Genomic DNA, 20,879 nt, shown 5'->3' with positions numbered 1-20,879 from the left:
ACTTCATCTTTGCCAATTTTGATGCCTTTGATTTCCTTTTGTTGTCTGATTGCTGATGCTAGAACTTCCAGCACTATGTTAAACAACAGCGGTGAGAGTGGGCATCCCTGTCGTGTTCCTGATCTCAGGGAAAAAGCTCTCAGTTTTTCCCCATTGAGGATGATGTTAGCTGTGGGCTTTTCATAAATGGCTTTTATGATCTTTAAGTATGTTCCTTCTATCCCGACTTTCTCAAGGGTTTTTATTAAGAAAGGGTGCTGGATTTTGTCAAAGGCCTTTTCTGCATCGATTGACAAGATCATATGGTTTTTCGCTTTTTTTTTGTTAATGTGATGTATCACGTTGATTGATTTGCGAATGTTGAACCAGCCCTGCATCCCAGGAATGAATCCCACTTGATCATGGTGAATAATTCTTTTTAATGCCGTTGAATTCGATTTGCTAGTATCTTATTGAGAATTTTTGCATCCATATTCATCAAGGATATTGGCCTGTAGTTCTCTTTTTTTACTGGGTCTCTGTCTGGTTTAGGAATCAAAGTAATACTAGCTTCATAGAATGAGTCTGGAAGTTTTCCTTCCCTTTCTATTTCTTGGAATAGCTTGAGAAGGATAGGTATTATCTCTGCTTTAAACGTCTGGTAGAACTCCCCTGGGAAGCCATCTGGTCCTGGACTCTTATTTGTTGGGAGATTTTTGATAACCGATTCAATTTCTTCGCTGGTTATGGGTCTGTTCAAGCTTTCTATTTCCTCCTGATTGAGTTTTGGAAGAGTGTGGGTGTTCAGGAATTTGTCCATTTCTTCCAGGTTGTCCAATTTGTTGGCATATAATTTTTCATAGTATTCCCTGATAATTGTTTGTATCTCTGAGGGATTGGTTGTAATCATTCCATTTTCATTCATGATTTTATCTATTTGGGTCATCTCCCTTTTCTTTTTGAGAAGCCTGGCTAGAGGTTTGTCAATTTTGTTTATTTTTTCAAAAAACCAACTCTTGGTTTCGTTGATCTGCTCTACAGTTTTTTTCGATTCTATATTGTTTATTTCTGCTCTGATCTTTAGTATTTCTCTTCTTCTGCTGGGTTTAGGCTGCCTTTGCTGTTCTGCTTCTATTTCCTTTAGGTGTGCTGTTAGATTTTGTATTTGGGATTTTTCTTGTTTCTTGAGATAGGCCTGGATTGCAATGTATTTTCCTCTCAGGACTGCCTTCGCTGCGTCCCAAAGCATTTGGATTGTTGTATTTTCATTTTCGTTTGTTTCCATATATTTTTTAATTTCTTCTCTAATTGCCTGGTTGACCCACTCATTCGTTAGTAGGGTGTTCTTTAACCTCCATGCTTTTGGAGGTTTTCCAGACTTTTTTCTGTGGTTGATTTCAAGCTTCATAGCATTGTGGTCTGAAAGTATGCATGGTATGATTTCAATTCTTGTAAACTTATGAAGGGCTGTTTTGTGACCCAGTATATGATCTATCTTGGAGAATGTTCCATGTGCACTCGAGAAGAAAGTATATTCTGTTGCTTTGGGATGCAGAGTTCTAAATATATCTGTCAAGTCCATCTGATCCAATGTGTCATTCAGGGCCCTTGTTTCTTTATTGACCGTGTGTCTAGATGATCTATCCGTTTCTGTAAGTGGGGTGTTAAAGTCCCCTGCAATTACCACATTCTTATCAATAAGGTTGCTTATGTTTATGAGTAATTGTTTTATATATTTGGGCGCTCCGGTATTCGGCGCATAGACATTTATAATTGTTAGCTCTTCCTGATGGATAGACCCTGTCACTATTATATAATGTCCTTCTTCATCTCTTGTTACAGCCTTTAATTTAAAGTCTAGTTTGTCTGATATAAGTATGGCTACTCCAGCTTTCTTTTGGCTTCCAGTAGCATGATAAATAGATCTCCATCCCCTCACTCTCAATCTAAAGGTGTCCTCAGGTCTAAAATGAGTCTCTTGTAGACAGCAAATAGATGGGTCTTGTTTTTTTTATCCATTCTGATACCCTATGTCTTTTGGTTGGTGCATTTAATCCATTTACATTCAGTGTTATTATAGAAAGATATGGGTTTAGAGTCATTGTGATGTCTGTATGTTTTATGCTTGTAGTGATGTCTCTGGTACTTTGTCTCACAGGGTCCCCCTTAGGATCTCTTGTAGGGCTGGTTTAGTGGTGACAAATTCCTTCAGTTTTTGTTTGTTTGGGAAGACCTTTATCTCTCCTTCTATTCTAAATGACAGACTTGCTGGATAAAGGATTCTCGGCTGCATATTTTTTCTGTCTAGCACACTGAAAATCTCGTGCCAATTCTTTCTGGCCTGCCAAGTTTCAAAAGAGAGATCAGTCACGAGTCTTATAGGTCTCCCTTTATATGTGAGGGCACGTTTACCCCTTGCTGCTTTCAGAATTTTCTCTTTATCCTTGTATTTTGCCAGTTTCACTATGATATGTCGTGCAGAAGATCGATTCATGTTACGTCTGAAGGGAGTTCTCTGTGCCTCTTGGATTTCAATGCCTTTTTCCTTCCCCACTTCAGGGAAGTTCTCAGCTATTATTTCTTCAAGTACCCCTTCAGCACCTTTCCCTCTCTCTTCCTCCTCTGGGATACCAATTATGCGTATATTATTTCTTTTTAGTGTATCACTTAGTTCTCTAATTTTCCCCTCATACTCCTGGATTTTTTTATCTCTCTTTTTCTCAGCTTCCTCTTTTTCCATAACTTTATCTTCTAGTTCACCTATTCTCTCCTCTGCCTCTTCAATCTGAGCCGTGGTGGTTTCCATTTTGTTATGCATTTCGTTTAAAGCGTTTTTCAGCTCCTCGTGACTGTTCCTTAGTCCCTTGATCTCTGTAGCAAGAGATTCTCTGCTGTCAGCTATACTGTTTTCAAGCCCAGCGATTAGTTTTATGACTATTATTCTAAATTCACTTTCTGTTATATTATTTAAATCCTTTTTGATCAGCTCATTAGCTGTTGTTATTTCCTGGAGATTCTTCTGAGGGGAATTCTTCCGCTTGGTCATTTTGGATAGTCCCTGGCGTGGTGAGGACCTGCAGGGCACTTCCCCTGTGCTGTGGTGTATAACTGGAGTTGGTGGGCGGGGCCGCAGTCAGACCTGATGTCTGCCCCCAGCCCACCGCTGGGGCCACAGTCAGACTGGTGCATGCCTTCTCTTCCCCTCTCCTAGGGGCGGGATTCACTGTGGGTTGGGGTGGCCTGTCTGGGCTACTTGCACACTGCCAGGCTTGTGATGCTGGGGATCTGGCGTCTTAGCTGGGGTGGGTAAGCAAGGTGCACAGGGGCAGGAGGGGCAGGCTTAGCTTGCTTCTCCTTAGGTGATCCACTTCAGGAGGGGCCCTGTGGCAGCAGGAGGGAGTCAGATCCGCTGCCGGAGGTTTGGCTCCGCAGAAGCGCAGAGTTGGGTGTTTGCGCGCGCGGAGCGAGCAAGTTCCCTGGCAGGAACTGGTTCTCTTTGGGATTTTGGCTGGGGGATGGGCGGGGGAGCGCCTTTGTTCCCCACCAAACTGAGCTCTGTCGTCCGGGGGCTCAGCAGCTCTCCCTCCCTTTGTCCTCCAGCCTTCCCGCTTTCTGAGCAGAGCTGTTAACTTATGACCTCCCAGACGCTAAGTCGCGCTTGCTGTCGGAACACAGTCCGTCAGGCCCCTCCGCCTTTTGCAAGCCAGACTCGGGGGCTCTGCTTGGCCGGCGAGCCGCCCCTCCGCCCCGGCTCCCTCCCGCCAGTCCGTGGAGCGCGCACCGCCTCGCCGCCCTTCCTACCCTCTTCCGTGGGCCTCTCGTCTGCACTTGGCTCCGGCGACTCCGTTCTGCTAATCCTCTGGTGGTTTTCTGGGTTATTTAGGCAGGTGTAGGTGGAATCTAAGTGATCAGCAGGACGCGCGGTGAGCCCAGCGTCCTCCTACGCCGCCATCTTCCCTCTCCTCCGATTATGTTCTCTTTAAAGTTAGAATCTTTCTGCAATGTCTGGAGAACCCATATTATTTTGTGAAGTTAACCTTGGTTTGACCCTCTCATCCAGAAGGCATGGAGAACATAATCTATTAGATTTCCTGGACCTCTACCTGTCAAGTATGCTTAGTAGTTCATTACACAAAATGTTCAATAAAGGTAAGAGAATGGATGCAGTAGTCAAGTTGCCTGAGCTCATGTGCCTGGGCATTTACTCTCCAAGCCTCAGCTTCTTCATCTGTAAAATGGGTAAGACAATAGTTCTAAGTAACCTTTCTTCAGTATAAATTATATGACAGGCACCGTTCTAAATGTTTTATACAGTTAAGTTCACTTAACATTCCCAGACACCCTGTGAGATACCATCTACAAACTTAAGGATCTTGTTCTGGTCTGTGCAGCTGGGAAGCAGCTTTGCAAATACTGCAAAGCCTGTATTTGTAACCAGTGCTGAATATTGCCTCACAGCATGGTCATGCTTAAAGTGGCCAGCTTCATGAAGCATTAAGCACAGTGTCCAATACATAAAGACATCTCAATAAATGCTAGGTCTAATCAATAATAACATAACAATTGCATGCTATGCATTCAACAGAGCATGGTAACCACAGGGAATGCTGTGGTTAGGCTGCCTAATCCCCCTTCAGAACAAAGACCTCATGAACCCAGCTACGAGGAATGTCGATGGCTGATAACTCATGACCCAGTCTAAAGTAAGAAACCTCACCGAGATTCACACCCTTTCGGAGCAGTTCTCTTTCAATGTCTGGTTGATAAGGGAAGGGAGGGGGAGAGGGAACAAAGGCCCTGTCCCCTTGCCTCAATTTGGGACAAACCTGAAAGACTAGCCATGCTCCAGAGCTTCCTGTGGCATCTCCTGAGACTTCTGTCACAACTGCATCACCTTCTCCCTCTGCACAATCTTGCTTCCCTCATCCCCTTTGGTGCAGTTCCCGAGCACATACTCCAATATTTCTTGCAGATCTTTCAGATCAATATTTCAGATCTTCATGTGAGAGTCTGTTTCCAGAAAACCTAGCCTAAAACAATAAAAGATTCCCAGTACCTCACAGCTTCCTGAAGCCATGGGATGCTCCATGAGTGCTTGGTTTCGCACAGAGAACTGTATCCCAGATCTCTTATAGACCCAGGAGAGTGGAACTCTCCCGTGATGGACCCACTCTTTCTGGAATCATCTTTCTTTGTTACATTCCTACCCAAACACTTTTCCTGATACATACTTTTCTCTACCCACCTGTTTCCATATTGAATTTGTCATAAACTGTCGTTGACAAGCTGATGACAAAGGTATATAAAATTACTTAACAAATACGGAGTCAATTTATCTATTATAATAAAAACATTAAAACATGCCAAAACTAGTTTTCAAGGAAATATAAACTTGAATCCAATTTAAAATGTCCTTACATTTATCTCTTAATTTTGGTGCCTAAATAGGAGCATCATCCTCAAAGTAATCTCAATTTAGCTTATGCACAAGGAAATATTAATTCTTATGTTTGTAGCTTAAAAAACTCAAGTTATTAATACAAAGTTTATAATAATCTTGCAATTTCCCTCAATCATACTGTAAAAACAGAGTCTCCATCTCACTTTACCCCTTGCTGGAGCCCAAGTGAGGCTACAATTTTATATGCTCTGGATTGGCTGAGTTGAGATTTTCTTTCTTCTTTCTTTCTTTCTTTCTTTCTTTCTTTCTTTCTTTCTTAATATAATTTATTGTCAAATTGGCTTACATACAACATCCAGTGCTCATCCCAAAAAGTAAGTGCCCTGTGAGTTGAGCTTTTCTGACCTGGGCCAAACAGTCTCCAACCTCGACAAGTTATGCAAAGAGTTATGTATAGGTTAATGGAATTAACCAGGGGAAAAAATGGGAAAAAGAAATGCTCATGATTCTTCAATGCCTGAGCATAAGGATACAAACATTCACTCCTAGCTCTTGCAAAAGAATTATGTGGTTCAGTTGCCATGCTCCAGGAAGTGGTATTATTTCACCTGACAATTGATCAAGTCTGATTGGAATATCAACTTTTGAGTGAGGTCAGATTGACGTTATTTTGAAAATAAAAAGCCTATATATGTATGTATATCTTATCTATATCCAAACACTTGCTTATATGACAATAAGGCAATTTTACACTAATTGGCTAACTGAACATGTGATGTGCTGAAGCGATACTAACAAAGCGCAAACATAAGAGAAAGAAAAGAGCAAACACAAGCTGTCATTCCAAGACTACAGTCCTCGGAGGAAATGTGGCAGACATTTGCCCATGAAGAAATTGATGCCCATGGTCCTCCATATGTGGGTATCGCTCAGGCTATTTTTGGTACTGGTATACATTTAAATGGAGAAACAGAAGGACCGTTTTGCAGAGGGTTTGCTAAGGTTGAATGTTTGTGTATCCTCACCCCCCAGATTCATATGTTGAAATCCTCACCCCCAAAGGTGATGTTATTAGTAGGAGGAACTTTTGGGAGGTGATTCGGTCATGAGGGTGGAGGTCTCATGAATGGGATGGGTGCCCTTATAAAAGAGACCTCACAGTGCTCCTTAGACTCTTCCACCATGTAAAGATACAAGGGGAAATCTGCCACCCAGAAGAGGGTCCTCACCTAACCACCAGGCTGTTCTTGAACTTCCAGCCTCCAGAACCATGAGAAGTAAATCTCTGTTGTACACAAACTATCCAGTCTGTGGTATCTTGTCACAGCAGCACATTGGACTAAGACAGTTTCTCACATCTAAAGATATAAGTATCCACAGACACTCTCTCCCACAGAAGGAGTACTTTCAGTTTACCCAAAATAAATAAGTGAAACTTTTTTCCCTTTCCTTATCAGGGAAAGGGAATGTCACAACCATCTACACATGACCTTTAGAAGAAAGTGTTTCCACAAAACAGTGCCTGGGAAGAGGCTCACTGAATCCAGAAAGTGGATGATTCCGAGGGCAGGATTCTACCCCAGCAAACTACAGAAGCTTCTTCTCTCAGTACAGTCCAGCAACCCCAGCTGTGATGACTGCCCATTCCTACACAGAACCAGCCAGAACTAGCAGTTTTATTTTCATTGGCAGCTCCTTTTATGATTCAGATGTTCCCAATTCCTCAGTTAATTTGTCCAGAGCTGCTAAACAATCTTTCCATATTATCTGCAAGTTGACAGGGTGTTAGGGGGGTGGGATGTAGTTAATTGACTGTATTCTCTACAGCTTCCGTTATTCTTTACAGCTAAGGGCATACAGGCCCCTGCGTTTGGGATTAACTATTTACCAAGTTTCTAAATTTTTTAAATATACCACATTTTAAGCTCAGGACAAAATGTAAATAATGATAAAATAAATTGCTTTACCTTTTCTTTTTCCAGATCTTAGAAAAGTTTACAAAGACACAAATTAGACGCTGTTTGTAAATAGCAGGTAACTCTTACCTACAGCATTCAGATGCATAGAAGTAATTTAGAAACAGGTGGTTGGAATGAACCTTAGGATATTTTTTTTTTAATTTTTTTTTTCAACGTTTATTTATTTTTGGGACAGAGAGAGAGACAGAGCATGAACGGGCGAGGGGCAGAGAGAGAGGGAGACACAGAATCGGAAACAGGCTCCAGGCTCTGAGCCATCAGCCCAGAGCCCGACACGGGGCTCGAACTCATGGACCGTGAGATCATGACCTGGTTGAAGTCGGACGCTTAACCGACTGCGCCACCCAGGCGCCCCAGGATATTTTTATAAATATATAAATTATGAGAAAAATAAAAAGGGATCAAGATACTTTCTCTTTTAGTTAAAAGTATCCAGTGTGCTGCAATGTGCATTATCGGTATTGAGCATTTCGCCTTAATTTAAATGAGTGTATTTTTAAAATGTTTGGTTGTCACAGAGTTTTTACATGGAAGAATTATACACTAAGCATTAAAAAATCTTCAGAAACAAACCAAGAAACAGATTATTAACTATAGAGAAGAAACTGATGGTGACCAGAGGGGTGGGGGGAGAGGATGGGTTAAATAGGTGATGGGGATTAAGGAGTGCACTTGCGACGAGTACTGGGTGATGTGTGGGATTATTGAATCACTATGTTGTACACCTGAAACTAATACAACACTGCGTGTTAATTATAATGGACTTAAAAATAAAAACATAATAAAAATAAATAAATAAAAACACTATTAAAAATCTTTAGAATATATGGCCTCAACAAGAATGCAAAAGCTGAGAGTGAAATTGTAAATAGATGACCTCTGAAGTGCTCTCATTTATAAGAGCCTAACATCTAGAAGTACTTTGTTTGCATTCGGGTTGAGTGTTTCCCTTATCGAATGTAATAAATTTAGATAAATGCATAATGTGTCATTTGCACACTTCTCTCTAAATTCAAACAGAATACAGAGAACATGTTGGGATTGATTCATTGATTCATTGATTGGATGATTGAATTTTTATCTATTTTTTCACACAAAGGATTTGAGACAACTGGCAAGCAAAAACCATGAAATGCAACAGTGGGATATAAATGGATGTCAAACGCAAAATTATGAAATTAAAACAAAAAAGGCGGGGTCCCTGGGTGGCTCAGTTGGTTATGGGTCGGACTTCGATTCAGGTCACCATCTCCCAGTTCCAGCCGTACATTGGGCTCTGTGCTGACAGCGTAGAGCCTGGAGCCTGCTTAGGATTCTGTGTCTCCCTGTCTCTCTGCCCCTACCCTGCTCACACTCTGTCTCTCTGTCTCTCTCTGTCTCTGTCTCTCTCTCTCTCTCAAAATAAACATTTTTTTGAAAAGGCAAAAAAAAATAATAATAATGTCAGTATGCTTGCTTTACCTGAATCTCTAAATCAGTACTGAGCCTTCTGGTAAAGACAGTGAAAGAGGTAGTTAGAACCAATTATTTTTCTTATTTCTAGAAAGGGGGAAATAATGACAGTTCTTAAAGGGAAACCAAGATTTTTCTATAAATTATTTCTAAAAGAATTACTCACAGGTAATTTTATATAAGCACAACTAAATTAGATAGTAGAGAAAATCTTCAACCTTATTTCCAGCAAATGCTTTAGCAAATTTTGTTGTAACAAGTAAAAGACAAGTGCATAATATTAAATATAATTTATTATATGCAATTCTTAAAGGGAAACAGCCAAGCAATCCAAATGTATAGATATGTGGTGACTGAATCTAACTGAGAATAAAGTGATCTGTGCCTCTCTATTGCACTCAATTGCAATGCAGAGATGCTTTCAAAGACTTTTGAGTTAAGTAACAACCGTTTGCATATATACTGAAGCCCTACACTTTTCAGAGTTTTGGTGGTGGTGAATTTTTATGGTATACAATGCAGAAGTTCAGAAAGGTTACTCCACTCAAAATTTGAGACTTCTTTCCTACTCAGATGTTAGGTCCTGGGGCTGATGATTGACCAATTCACGTCACTCTGTGCACCACTGGGGTTAACTTTCTCTTTATGAATTTTCCAAAATCACCAGAAACACTTCTCATCACCTCCCATTTGTGTTAAGATGGACACTTATGTCATCTTAACACAAAGAAATATGTACTAGAACATTTCAACCTAAGATTAGTTCCCGGCTGTGGCTGAGTCTATTTGGCCACAGACATAAGCTCATATGTGTATAAGGATTGGCATTTTCTTTCTTTCTTTCTTTCTTTCTTTCTTTCTTTCTTTCTTTCTTAGGATTGGCATTTTATTTAAAAAAATTTTTTTTTAACATTTATTTATTTTCGAGACAGAGAGAGACAAAGCATGAACAGGGGAGGGTCAGAGAGAGGGAGACACAGAATCCAAAACAGGCTCCAGGTTCTGAGCTGTCAGCACAGAGCCTGACGCAGGGTTTGAACTCACGGACCGCGAGATCATGACCTGAGCCGAAGTCGGCCGCTTAACCGACTGAGCCACCCAGGCGCCCCAGGATTGGCATTTTAGAGAGACTGTCTACATTTGTAGGTCCTGCTTCCAGCAGCTTCTAGCAGGTGTTTCTTTGTATTGTTTGTTTGTGGGTGAGGATTTTTGTTTTGCTGTCATTCTACTGTCTTGTTTTTGTTATGAATCACTTTTATCCTCTTGCAGACCAGGGGTGGAGGGTGTGAAGAACCAAAGCTGAAAACCACTAGTAACCCCTACTAATTTTTTATGCATCAGTCCATGTATGTGATACATCTATACTTGCTAGAAAGCAAGTAAAATGTGGGGAAATACAGCTAGTACCTGGTGTACTAGAGGTAGGAAAGTCTGCCACCTGTTATTGCACATTTATTTGGTATCATAAGCAAGTTGGGGGAGATACCAAAGAGTTAAGTTCATATATATCATCCAAGGAAGTGTGGATTCCATTACCTTTTCGTACAATCAAACCTATTTTCCTGGGTGCAAAGTTTCACTTACTAAAACAAAGGCATGCCAAAAATGCAATGCAATGCATTTAAGAATATAAATGCCATTGCTATGTGGGGTGTGTGTGTGTGTGTGTGTGTGTGTGTGTGTGTGTTGAAAAATTACCAGCACCAAAACTGTTTCCCCGACCAGTCCTTTCATGGGTTCAAATGAATCTAGAAAATATCGATTCATTTGGCCAAAGGACTTCAGAAAATATTAAGTACCTCATAAAGCCAAAAGACAACATGAGAAAGGATAACATGATGCCTCAAGCTCACTTCAAAGGAGTATCATTTGAATCAGGTTTCCATAGATCACGGAAGTCTTTGCTTATGGTGGAAGCTTTTAATGTCAATTTATTCAGGACCTTGCCTTCTTTCTACAACCCATGAAATAAAGCAGCACCAAGTAGAATTCTACATATTTCCATTCATTAAGATGTTCCGGAATGAAAATTGGTACCTGTATATGAAAAAGCTCAGTGTTCCTAATTTTTTTAATTCCATGATTAGAATGAATACCATGAAGGCCAAGAGAAGTGTGAAGATTCAGAAGCACGGGCATGTTCTAAAAGAAGAGAAACCAACATCTATACAATTGTATGACCCTTGAAGATATTTCACCTTAAAATAATGCCAAATCCCAAAATGGATACACAGTAATCTGTCTATTCAGTTAATTCCGTACTGTGTCCTAACTTTAAGTACATGCTTACTGTGGGCATTTAAAATTTTCCATACCACTAGCTGGACACTCTACCAAGCACTTCACCTGGCTCTTCTCATTTAATCATCATACAAACCTTGTAAATGCTTTCCCCATTTTACAAATGAAGACGCTGAAGCTTAAAATTGTCACAAAGCAGATAAATCAGGAGACTTACTTCAATCTGAGTGATGAGGAAGCTGCTATGCTGACATTCCAAGGTGGCAGATGATCAGATGTCTCTTCACACGATTGCAGGACAGAGGATGCAGTGAAGGAAAGAGATTTAGGAATTTCAGTTTAGGACACCTGAGCTTAAGTCATGTGCTCATGGACAGACACGTGCTTGTGTATAAGACAGACACAATGAAAAAATAGTATCTCAAAGTTTTTGTATAAATCAAATGAACTGCATGTGAATGCATTTTATCAATAGCATGAAATACTGTGTGGCTCTTATTATTATCATTAATTTCCTGAGATTTGTTCCCTGGCTTCTGATTATCTCTTCAAATCTGCACTGGTATAGGAATCAGGCTCATTAGAATGCTTTCAGGAAAAGTTGGAAGTGTTTCTCTATAAATAAAATGTGTGAACTTCAAGAGCATCCGTGCTCCAATATTTTTTGGTTTTTGTTTTTTGGCTCCTTAGAAATGTACTTGCCTATTTTCTGGTTCCCAAATATGTTTCAAATATGAGAGGTTACTGGGTAATTACTTGCTAAATTAGTTATAACTTTAATTTGCATATCACTTTTTTACATTAAAGTGTGTAAATGAGGTGCTGCTAATTTTTAAAAAATAATAACCATTATTTTCTATTAATAATTCTTTCCAATGTGGAAATGGAGGTTCTATATACAAAATTATAATTCAAGTGTGTACAATCCTTACTTGATTTTTTTTCATATTTGTAGGTAATTTACCAAATGCTAAAATTTTTATGTTCATCATTTTTACTGACTAAATGAAATAACATAGAATTAACATGCCTTAAAAAACATATTCAGGGGTGCCTGGGTGGCTCAGTCGGTTAAGCGTCCAACTTCGGCTCAGGTCATGATCTTGCGGTCCGTGAGTTCGAGCCCCACATCAGGCTCTGTGCTGACAGCTCAGAGCCTGGAGCCTGCTTCAGATTCTGTGTCTCCCTCTCTCTCTGACCCTCCCCTGTTCATGCTCTGTCTCTCTCTGTCTCAAAAATAAATAAACGTTAAAAAACTAAAAAAAAATATATTCATTCCCCTATTGTTAAATATTTATGTTGCTTTCCAGGTTTCCACAATGTTTCAGTTGTGCTGCAAAATACCTTTCTACTTATACTTCTGGTTTTTCTTCCTTTTTTCCTTCCTTCTGTGTTTTTTCTCTTGTTTGTTTTTTTGGTCTTAATTTCCATAAAGCAGATCATTTTATCAAAAAGAATGAAAAGTTGTGTGATTCCCCCATATGTGTTGACAACCTGATGTTGCAACCAGCATAAAAGTATTCCTGTTTCTTCAAAGCATCAACAACATGGCCTTAAGTACTTTGATCTATATATTTTAATTTTCCCATGTGATTATACTTAGCTCTTTAACTGACGTACATCAGGTAAAGAGTGAGTTTTCTCAACATTAATATGCAAGGTTCCAAGAAGCAGTCGCTTAATAATAGCATTGCCCACAGTTTTTTACGCCTATGGAAAAGAATTATATTTTGATATATTTTTCCTTCTTGATAATTAATTTTCCTTAAATTGGCCAATTTAAGTTTTTCGCCATCAGTAGAAATGTAACTTTGAAAGTTAAATTTTAGTTATACAGAAGTAAAGTGACATTTTTACAACCCAAGATGCCACCTCTTTGGAGATGATAAAATTTGGAAACACCTTTAGTTAGTATGACAAATACAAAATATAGATTTATATGTGTGTATACATCAGTTAGCCTAATATTTAGGCTTTATTATATCCTATTAGTTTGGCTTCATGATTTCTGGCATATATTATATTTTCTTTTATCTGTCATTCTTCTGTTGATTCCTTATGTTTGATGTCCTTACAAAGAACCCAACTGCAACTCAAGAAATATCTTCCATTTCAAGCTTTATTCCTCAAATGTTTTTAACTCTTTGTTGGAATGACAAAATTTTCCAACACTAGTGAGATCCCACAGCAGGGACCTTTTCATTTGTTTCTGCATTCTATAGTATCATGTCCCTAACACAGAGAGAGCCATGACATGTGATGTGTCAACAGTTATTAAAGTATGAACATTAGGCTTTAACTAATTCTGGCTACTAAGATTCTGGTTTGAACTCTTCAGTCACCTGACAACTGGATTAGGCCTGGTTCTTTTGGGGTTTGTTATGCAGAATGAGGAAGAAAGCTAGAGGCGGAGAAACATGCTAGCACTGAGGAAATCTTCAAATAAAGAAAGGCTGGCAGATTTTAGGGACAATTTAGGATGAAAGAAATGTGGAAGCATTTACAGTGAAGAAAGGAAATGAATGAGAAAGATGAAGAAAAATGTAAAATATTACACAGTGTATTTATATCTTCATGCTATTTGAAAAAAATGCAAATAAAATATTTGTTATTTTAAGATGATTTTGTGACTGGATGTGTTCATTTTAACCTCGATGCCACTTATACTAGGCACTATATGAATACGTGGAATGTTTTTTTATAAGGACATGCTGAGTATGTTCAATTTCATGATGGCTTAAGACCTTTGTTGTGTTGGATCATGCAAAGAGGTGAATTTTCACCACGTGAGGATGTAGAAATAAATATAAGTGCTTAGACTGAATGTGAACTATCCTCAGAATCTACTCTGGAGACCCTTGAGGGTTTTTTTCTTCTTAACCCATAAATCTCTGCTTTACCTTTGGGATATTTCTCTTAAAAGCAAACAAGATGCATCTAATTAAAGTGTTTCCCACAGATTTATACATATGTGTCAGTCACTTTGCTGCAAAACAGATACCAAGAAAATCTCAGCAATGCAGAACATAGCATGTATTTGTCACTCTCCAGACTCTTGTTCACTGGGGTTCAGCTGACCTAGGCTGAGGTCAGTTGGACTTGGCTTCCACCTGCAGCTGGGCCTGGGTCTGTTTTACAAACCTCTCATGGTCTTTGGAACAGCAGCCATCCAAAGAATGTTCTTCTATGGGCAAAAGGTAGGAGCCCAAGAAAACAAGTTCAGCTGGGCAAGCACATTTCAAGCCTTCGTTTGCATCCTGTCCACTAAACTTCCACTGATCCATTGATCAAAGCAATGAGTTATCCAAGCCCTAAGTCAAAGCCTAGGTAAATGCACTCCTCCCTAGAATGAGGCCATACTACTACGATAGGGAAAGACAGAATTGAGACTAATGACTTAACTTGTACATCTTGCTAAATTATATTTTTATTATACATATGTTACATTTTACATTATATTATATGTGAATGCATTGCTAAAGCCTTTCCTGCTGTACTCAGGATTCAGTATAATCTCACTATCATCATATTTTCTGATCTTGTGATAAATATAGTCAAAGATTTTATCAGCTAGTTTCATTTCCTTAAGCCATATCCCTTGACCATGTAGGCAAAGACTTGCTGGCATTAGCAGAAGCAGAATGAAATAATGCATGGCAACCTATAGACATTGTAGTCAACTGAAAACTGGATGCCAAAGGGAACAAGCTATAGGCAACCTCCGCTAGCCATCCCATACACATACGGAGGCCAGCAGCACTAACCGTGGATACTGCCAGGAAGAGGTTTCTGGCCACCCACTTCTGGAATGAGGATGATGTATTTTGGCACTGGGGAAGATACCAGTAAAAAAAAAAAAAAAAAGAAAAAATCTGTAATAGCAAATTTAAACCCCATGATGGAGAGGCTGATAAACCAGGAAACTCACTGCTTGATTTAGAAAGCAGCAGGGAGCTAGTAGGGAGACTTAAAGAGGAAGATTGAATAGCTGGTACAATAGAAAAGAAGATTGCTTTTGCTGAAAACCATTTCGAAACTCCACAGAAACATGACTGTGCCACCAGCCAGATGAAGGACTTTAGGAAGAAGCCATACTAAGGTGGGAGGAAACTGCAAATCTCCCAGTTAAAAAAACATGAATGAAGATTAAGGCAGATATGGCCATTATAAACAAATGGGCTGCAAGTGCTTTCATTATCAGAAAAGCTGAGCCCTCACCTTAATGGCATCAAACGTCAGAACCAAGCAGAGGTCTTTCTGCCCAGGAGCAGATTAGAGGACAAACACCAGCCTACACAGCACCAGCTCCACCATCTGTGGTCATAGTAGTATATGCTGCCTCCCCGTTTTGATTACTGCAAAAGAAATGGGGTTTTAGTTCTATGTCTGCCTTAAGCTGTGGAACCTTGGGCTATCATTTATTGACTCTCCACCTCAGGCATCAGCTATTCATAATTGATTTAGAACTATATAAATATATTAATATGTCTACTCTCTTCTACTTGAGAGAGAATTAAAAGAAAAATTCTGCAAGAAAGCATTAAGCTCTTCAAACAAAGAGGTGTCATCCCATTCCAGAGTACAGTAGTTATTATTTTTATCCTGCCTCATCCTAATCAGTGTCATTGTACCAGCATTCTTAATGAATGTAATGTTTTCCCATTGAGTTCTTGGTAGGGTTCCATGTGATCACGAGCTAATCATTGCTGCTATTGTCTCAGTCTTGCTCAGTCTGCTTTCCATAGTGTACCTTGCAGTGATAGTACTGTTGGGGGTAGGGGCCAACTGACTTTTTTTTTAATCTGGTGATGGAACCCCAAAAGAAAAGGTACAGTGTATACTGAGGGGGTTTCAAATTCTGGAAGAGAATAACAATTTCTAGATGATTAGCCCTCATTTCAAAGAGAGGTTCAGTTCTCATAAGGTTCTCCTTCAGCATAATCATGAGATTTTTTTTTCGGTCTGCATCAATTCTAACACCTAGAAATGGCATGGAGAACCGTTCTGTTTAGCAAAAGGTCACGCGTCACAATATGAAGTATATCCAAACTCATTTTTGAGTGATCTACCTTATACCATGCAAAGTCTTCAATCCTTTGAGCAAGATAGAAGTCTTGCCAATTACAGTATGTGAAGAGGACGCTCCTGTCTGCCTTAGAGAGAATAAAGGTTCCCTGTGAATTGAACTTCTCCCAATGAGGACATTCCAGAAGCGCCATCTCACATCACATAGATTTTCATATATTAACATATTCCTTGAGATCCTGAGTGTAGGCTGCTAAAAAGAGATCCTAAGGAAGATGATTAATTATAAGATAATATTTTCAATGACATTTAAAACTGTAGCCAAGGTAAAAGTCATTTCACATATGAAATAGACAAAAACAAACAAACAAACAAAACAAAACATCTGCTGGAAAGTTTGTGGCCAATAAAAAAATGGAAAATCATAATGATTCATGCCTGTTTATGTGTAGTATTAAACAGTAAGGAAACCATTTCCTAAGATCTCCTTAAGTATTAAGACATTTAGAGTTTGCACTAATATACTCAGACAGTGAGAGTCAAGTAACTTTATGATTATGTTCATCCTTGTACATTAGCTAGATAGTGGTCCCAGAGTCAGTCAGGCCTGATCATTATGCTTCCATTCACACTTGGAAATGGCAATGAAGAGTATGGACTTCGGAGTCAGAAGATCAAATCTGATTTTGCTTCCCAGTTCTTAGCAAAGGACTCAACTTCACCAAGTACAAGTTTCATCATCTATAAAATAAGGATAATACCATCTATGTACATATTTAGGAGATCATGTAATCAACGTGTCTGGCATGTAGAAGTCACTCAAGATAATAAGCTCTAGGATGATAAAGATTTCATAATTCTTATCTTCTTGTGAAAAGCCTTCCTGAAAGCCTCTTTCTAAAGAAACAAAAACTGTTTTTTCTTAAACAAAATGCTTTTACAGACACAAAGCATAAGAAATATGAAGAAAGTAGCCTTTACAAAAGTCCCTAATTCTTTGGCTACAGCTGTAAAATTTGTGCAGCAATGGGGCACCAAAAAAGGCCCTTAAAAATGTTGCAGTCTGTGATGGGCCAAGTTTTATTCCAAAACTCATTTGGATAAACACTAAATTGGGATGATTATTACAAAAAGAGAGAGAGAGAGTGACTGAGAGCGAGAGAGAGAGAGAGAGAGACTGAGAGAGCCTGCCATATTGGCCTTTCCAAGTCCTCTTTTAGTTTCCTATAGTGTGTCCTTTAGGAGAAGAATCAGAAAATCCAAACACTCAGCTAATAATCCTGGTGGATGTTGAAAAGGCCACACACTTGTCACAACTGATAACTTACTCCCCTGACAATAACTAGACTGAAGACACCACAGTGTTCTTTTTCATAGCTGAAAGCCAAACAACTATTGGAAGTACATAATTTACAGATAGGTAATAGTCCTGGCCTGAATTTGGTTTCCTGGATGTAGGTGATCATGTGGTACAAGAGAGGAGACATTCCCCTTTATATTTTCCAGTGTCATCGCAATGCCTGAGCACTGTTTGAAAGAGATAAGACAAACTAATTTTTTGCTTCCTTTTCTTCACCCCATTTTCCTAGCTCCTGATGCTTTTTTTTCCCTCTTATTCCAGTTCCTTGGGTTGCCTAAAACAACTAATGAAATCCTACCTGGTCCTTTCTTATGTCCCCAAATCCCCTTATAATGTGAAATGAACTCCTCCTCCCCCATCAAAAAAAATTCCCAACAGGATATTCATTTTGCAACAATCAGGGTAAAATAATTTATCCTAATAATCCCATAATGATGAGGGGATCCCATACTTACATTTTTTGAAGAGGATGACTATTGCCAAAATTAATGCCTAGTTAGTAGAATAGAGAACAGTGTTACAAGGTACCAAGTGAATATAGCCTTTTTTTAAATTGGGGGACATAAAAAAAAGAATAATTAGGCTTTAAATAGATGAGCCATTAGGATCTGCCTCTTCTAAGAATTGGAACTTGATCCAATTTTTTCATGATTCATTCCCTCCTCAAATTCTGTTACTATCACTTCTCTACCAACTCCACACATATTTTTTAAATTTTTATTATTAAGTATAGTTGATATACAATGTTTTATTAGTTTCAGGTGCACAACATGGTGATTCCACAGTATTCTATACATTACACAATACTCACCACAAGTGTAGCTACCATCTGTCACCACACAATGTTGTTATGGTGTTGTTGCCTATATTCCCAATGCTGTACTTTTCATCCCTGTGACTTATTTATTTTATAAACAGACTGGAAGTTTGCGCCTCTTCATCCCCTTCATTTATTTTGCCTATCCCCCCAACCCCCTCCCTTCTGGCAACGACCACTTCGTTCTCTATATTTATGATTCTGTTTCTGGTTTGGGTATGTTTGTTCATTTGTTTTGTTTGCTTGTTTTTACCCAGAAGGATGCTCATAACAACAGGGTCCCTGGCGATAGAGACAAAGAAGTTGATGTGGGAGAGGGCCACAATTTGGGCTTAGGGGTATTATTAGCTAGAGGTGAGCATGTTTTTCATCTGAATATTGATTTTTTAAAAACCCCTACAATTGCTAATATTGCATACAAGGCTGACCCAGAGATAGGAACATGTCATTTGATATTATTTCCATCCACAAAAACAAAGCTAAATATGGGTAGAACTTGAAAATTTGTCAGGGTATAGGCAAAAAGAAAGAAAAAAAGGTCATTTTCCAAACCTTTATAAAAATGTGACTGAACTGAAAGCCCTACAAAAAGCCGCCCACTCCCATGGAACTTCAAAGGGTTCACAGGAGTCCACACGCTGCCATGTAGACAACGCCAAGAGCTGTCACCACAGCCCCAGTACAAAGGAGGAATCTACGCTTCAGGAGGTTAAATGTCACACCCATAGGGAAACGGTGCTGAAAATAGAATCCAAGTTTCTGACTCCCACAGCATCCTTCACCACAGCCTTTCCTGGGCTACTTCCAGAATATCTCCGCTTTTAGTTTACCCGTTGCTGGTACCAGAAAGCACAGATGTGCACAAAAGCACATTTTAAATTGTGAGCATTTGGATTTGTTTTTGTTTATTTGACTCTCCAACATGGGTTCTTAGATCAGTAGTTCTCATTTAGAATCTGGTAATAAAAAGAGCTTCATCTTCTCTGGGTGAGCCAATTTTGAAATTTGGCTGATTCTTGCTACCAATAATGCAGCTGGGGTGAACTTAGAATCTTGAATCCATGCTGCCACTCACTAACTATGCAATGACTTTGTGCAAAATAATTCAATTTTTCTCAAATACAATTTCCTGTTCTATAGGATGGGAATAATAACACTAATCTGGTAAGATGGTTTTCTGATTTGACAGTAATGTTATCTCTCATACGCATTATTGCCAACAGCCTTATATCTGGTCTCCTGACTTCTACTCTTGCCCACGTTTCATCTATTATCAAAAGAGCAGCTAGAGTAGTCCTGTTAAAACATAAGTCCTGTCACCCTTCTGCTTAACACCTGCCCCCATACCTTCTCATCCCCTTGAGAATAGAAACCAAAATTCTTCACTGGCTTGTATTATCTGCCACCTTCTCATTGCCTCTCTGGCCTGACCTGTCACCACTCTTAACCCCGGAGCATGTTGCTCCAACAATTCTGGGCTCCTTGCTATTCCTCACACATACCAGAAATACTCCTTCCTCAGGGTCTTTGCACTTGCTGGTTCCTCTACTTGGAAATTCTTGTCTTGAATGTTTATATGAATCATCCCCTCACCTCCTTTAACCTCACCTCCTTTAAGTTTTTATTCAAAAGTTATCTTCTCAGAGGGGTTTACCCTGGTTCCCCTATCTAAAATTAAAGTCCATTCTCCTCTTAATTCTTCCTCTTTGCTGGTTTACTTTTCTCCTTTGCATCAAATGACATATTCCACATTTACTTCCTTATATCTTTTACTGTCTCTCCCACTAGACTATAAATTCAATGTCAGCATTTTGTTCACTCATTAAATATGTGACTTTGAGGGGGGAAAACCCTCAACTTCTCTGATCTAGAGTTTATTCATCTACCTCCGGAAGAGTTCTGCAGCAATGTTTGGCACAGAGTAGGAGCTTAATAAATGGTTGTTTGAACTGACGATTGACTCTAGAAGAGCTTTCGACATTATGACCATTGAACCATGAAAAAAGAGGAGAAGGAAAAGAAAAAAGGGAAATGTGAGGAAAGGAGAGAAAAGAATCATGCCATAGATGTTCAGATTACAGTGATATGGATAAAAAGAACCAAGCAGCAGGCCTGGGTGGCTCAGTCTGTTGAGCAGCCAACTCTTAATTCGGCACAGGCCGTGGTCTCATGGTTCATGAGATGGAGCCCCACATGGGGCTTTGTGCTGACAGTGCAAAGCCTGCTTGGGATTCTCTCTCCCTCTCTCTCTCTCTCTCTCTCTCTCTCTCAGCCCTTCCCCTGCTTGCATGCACACACACTCTCTCTCTCTCAAAATAAATAAACTTTTAAAAAAAGTTTTTAAAAATACTAAAAAGAAAAGAACCGAGCAGCAAAAGAAAATAGAAAGGGAACCAGTGTATCATCATTGGAAAGCCCAGAAAGAGGGCCCCTGGGTGGCGCAGTCGGTTAAGCGTCCGACTTCAGCCAGGTCCCGATCTCGCGGTCCATGAGTTCGAGCCCCGCGTCAGGCTCTGGGCTGATGGCTCAGAGCCTGGAGCCTGTTTCCGATTCTGTGTCTCTCTCTCTCTCTGCCCCTCCCCCGTTCATGCTCTGTCTCTCTCTGTCCCAAAAATAAATAAACGT

General features: G+C 39.5%; 1 long non-coding RNA gene across 1 annotated transcript in view; it reads left to right on the top strand.

Annotated features, from left to right (window-relative positions):
* LOC147574947 (uncharacterized) overlaps positions 1 to 11,154 on the top strand; it is a 114,492-nt gene extending 103,338 nt beyond the window's left edge. The window contains exon 3 of the long non-coding RNA XR_015243330.1: positions 10,899 to 11,154. This is a non-coding gene — a long non-coding RNA (uncharacterized LOC147574947). The remainder of the gene's footprint in view (positions 1 to 10,898) is intronic.
* The last annotated feature ends 9,725 nt before the right edge of the window (positions 11,155 to 20,879 follow it).

This window comes from Puma concolor, chromosome D4 (genome assembly GCF_028749965.1).
Source record: "Puma concolor isolate L17-30 chromosome D4, mPumCon1.1.hap2, whole genome shotgun sequence".
Lineage (NCBI taxonomy): Eukaryota > Metazoa > Chordata > Mammalia > Carnivora > Felidae > Puma > Puma concolor.
Note: the sequence above shows the minus strand (reverse complement) of the source record. Positions and strands in the feature narration are given on the sequence as shown.